Below are 3,399 nucleotides of genomic sequence, written 5' to 3' on the forward strand. Positions count from 1 at the left end.
ATTATAATAAAATTCATAAAAGTTAAAATTAAAATTTAATTATTTTAAGATAAATTAGTTTGATAATTTGATAGATTAAGATTTAGTTTAATCAATTAAATTTGATAATTAATTTTAATTTATTGAATTAAGGTCTTTTATGTCTAAAACATTATTCCTTTTGGAGGGCTTTAGGCATTTTGATTTTCAAGGCCTTTAATAAATTTAAATTACAAAAAGATCTCTCATGTGTTCTGTATGATTTCTTTCAGGAGGGGACTAACACAATAAATTTAGGGATCTTTCAAATGTAAATAATAGAATGACCTTATGCAACATACTCGACTCCTTTTGGAAAGTATGTTGCATTTCAATTCATAAGGTCCCTTTCTCCCTCTTTAATAAACTTTGGAGGCTCTCAAATGACCACCTATTCTGCATAAAGGATGGGTGCTCATTTTGAAAGCCTTGTGAATTATAAATTGATAACTCCTTACACTATGGGACTTATGAATCTATAAGTTCTTTAAAACTAAATCAACTACTCTAACCTCTAAAATTGGAATAATTTAAAAGTCAAATACACATGATTTAAACTTCAATTAAATTTCCCTTTGGCCTTTAATGAATGAACCTTAATGATACATGCAATTCAAACATAAAATTTTACAGGACATATCAAAGCCACATTTCCTATTTCACACACTTAGATGTTTTGCTAGGACAACCAACTTTAGCCTAGGCTAGGCTGGTGGATTATTGTGATTGCTGATATCTCTATAATGGCTCTTTTGCAAACATATACATGAGGTCATAATGAGCATTAACATTCTTCTAGACAAGTGCGACTTATAAAGTCTATTTGTGGATAACAGTTGTTGGTATATCACAAATATAGTGAATCCCCTATGGACACAAATACATATAACACCTACAATAAAAAACATGCAATAGTCGGTGTCAGCATGCATATGAATAAATAAGTCTACCTACATTCAATAACTGATAATTAATGAAGAGCACTTATAATACCTACGACAGCAATGATGGAAAGGCTTTAAGTATAGAGAATCCCTTATGAATACAAATACATACAAAACCTATAGTAGAGATGATTGACATACTAAAATTGATCTTGCAATTGATCTGAGAAAAAAGAATCTAATGAAGCCATATAAAATAGAGGGCTTCAGAATCCTTGTCAAAAACTTTATGGCAGAAAAACTAGGTGCACGGATCCTTGCTCATGCCCTAGCATCTATTATGTTTATAAGCTTTATGCAGAGCTTTATAACTTAAAAACTTGACAAAAGACCATTGGTGATTCTTACTAAGGGGGATCTTAAGCAGGTGGAAGAGAGAGTTTCAGCAATGGCAATTAAAGGACATACCCTTGTTTGATTTCTATTTCTCTAAGGCAAATCATAGCTCACAGCAGCTAGATATTTTGTAGAGCTAAGAACAAACAAAAGGCATTTTATTTTTGGGATATAAATAGTTCACCAACATCATTAGAAGCACATCAACGAAAAAGTCTAGAGTTTTATTTTGGGATAAACTAGTAATGGTTCCCAGCCTTCTAATTATAGATGAAGTCCACACCCCAAAAAAATAACAACACTGCTGGTGTGCATTCACTTTCAAGAATTAAGACACCTATAAAGGACGAGTCCTCCCAGAATGTCAGGAAGTGCATCCTTAACAGTGTAGAAATATCAGCTGATAGGTGGCAACCTAAGGGTTACAATCTCGTGACAAATTGGAGATAAAGAAGTATAATAATGCACAAACCAAGCTTTTGTTCTTACTAGCTGGTGATATAGCATCTATTACAGAATGACCTCATGTCATTTAAATTTTTTTTCCCAATATGAATAAATGTCGGTTGATTTATAGATCTAATCTCCCAATGAATGAGCAAAGCGAGCCTACATCAGAAAGATGAGGTGCTTAGCGGTAGTCGAATTACAATGATATGATTTACTTGTATGCAATGACAAGGAATCGATAATAGAAACTGAGAGCTGCTGAAGCACAATGGCACGCTACTGTATATACAATGTTTGTATATGCAAATAGATGGTGTCAATAAAGCCCATAAAAGACCTCACACAACAATTATCACCTATGCAGCCGGACACCCATTTGAGTTGCATACGAATATTCTAAAAATGCATCTCATATACACATTGCACTTGTAGGATCATATGTTGCATATGCATTTGTTGCAACTTACAGAATACGGGCATGTCATCTGACATTGTGGTTGCATGTTGAAAGAACTTCTTGCATGAGCAGTGGGTTTCACTCCAGTGTGCCATTTGATATCCTAATTACATTTCAAAAGTATTATCATATACACACATGAATGCATCATATGAAATGCATCTAATGGCATATTCCTGCATTGGCCCTATGAGCATGTTCTAGGTAAATATGTGATGTTAGAGAATGTTGTGCGAGTTAAGAAATATATTTAGATTCAAACTTGATCCTCTATCAACTAATAGATAGAGTTGTCAAGATTTAATCAACAAAATAAAATGTTTATAAACTCCCCAATGATGGCCGTGTTGAATGTTTATGTCAACCTGAGGGGGTCAAATATTTAAAATGCCCTCAAACTCATACAAAATGTAAATATTTTAAAATGACTTCAAAGATACCTCGATGATGGCTGTGTTGAATATTTATTTCAACTAGAGGGGACCATAACTATTCAAATGCTCCAAATTCCCCTCCAAATATTTAAAAATACCAAAATTCAAGATATTTAAAATTAAAATTAAACCATTAAACACTCAATGTAAACACCCACCACCCTGCGCAACGATTTGTCGAGGTGAAAAAAATCTAAAAACTTATTTAGCTCATGAAGAGCTAATGTCTAGTCAATAATATCACTACGATTTATTATCAATCTGTCTCGTGCCAGTGATTTCACCGTCAAATAGCATCACACCTATAGTTTAAGCGGGACCCATTGAACTTGGTGGTTCATAGTGAAATAGCACCATTATATTATGGTCATGGTCTGCGTCTGTATGTTCACCAAAGGTGTTAAATTTTTTAGTAATGAATCAATAGGATATGCTCGATCAGGCACAAAGCCCTCCATTAGATAAGGTGGATTCAAATTTCTCTCCTTAGGCAAACATTCACCCCAAATCTACATGGTACCCTTCGATGACGTAATCATGGCTTCTGACAAAAATCCATCTGTCAGGTTGGGATGACTACCTCCTTTGAAGTAGACCAGGGACCACAGTGGCTAGGGATAATGGAACCATGGGATCTTGATCGGGCTCATCATCACTCCCCTCAAAATCCGCTTTAAGGGCAAGATGGTGCAATTTTCAATTTTAAATATCAAAATTTTAGATATTGTTACAGATCTATGATTTATGATTTTGATGATAG

The sequence above is a fragment of the Dendrobium catenatum genome, unplaced genomic scaffold (genome assembly GCF_001605985.2).
Source record: "Dendrobium catenatum unplaced genomic scaffold, ASM160598v2 fragScaff_scaffold_1601, whole genome shotgun sequence".
Taxonomy (NCBI): domain Eukaryota; kingdom Viridiplantae; phylum Streptophyta; class Magnoliopsida; order Asparagales; family Orchidaceae; genus Dendrobium; species Dendrobium catenatum.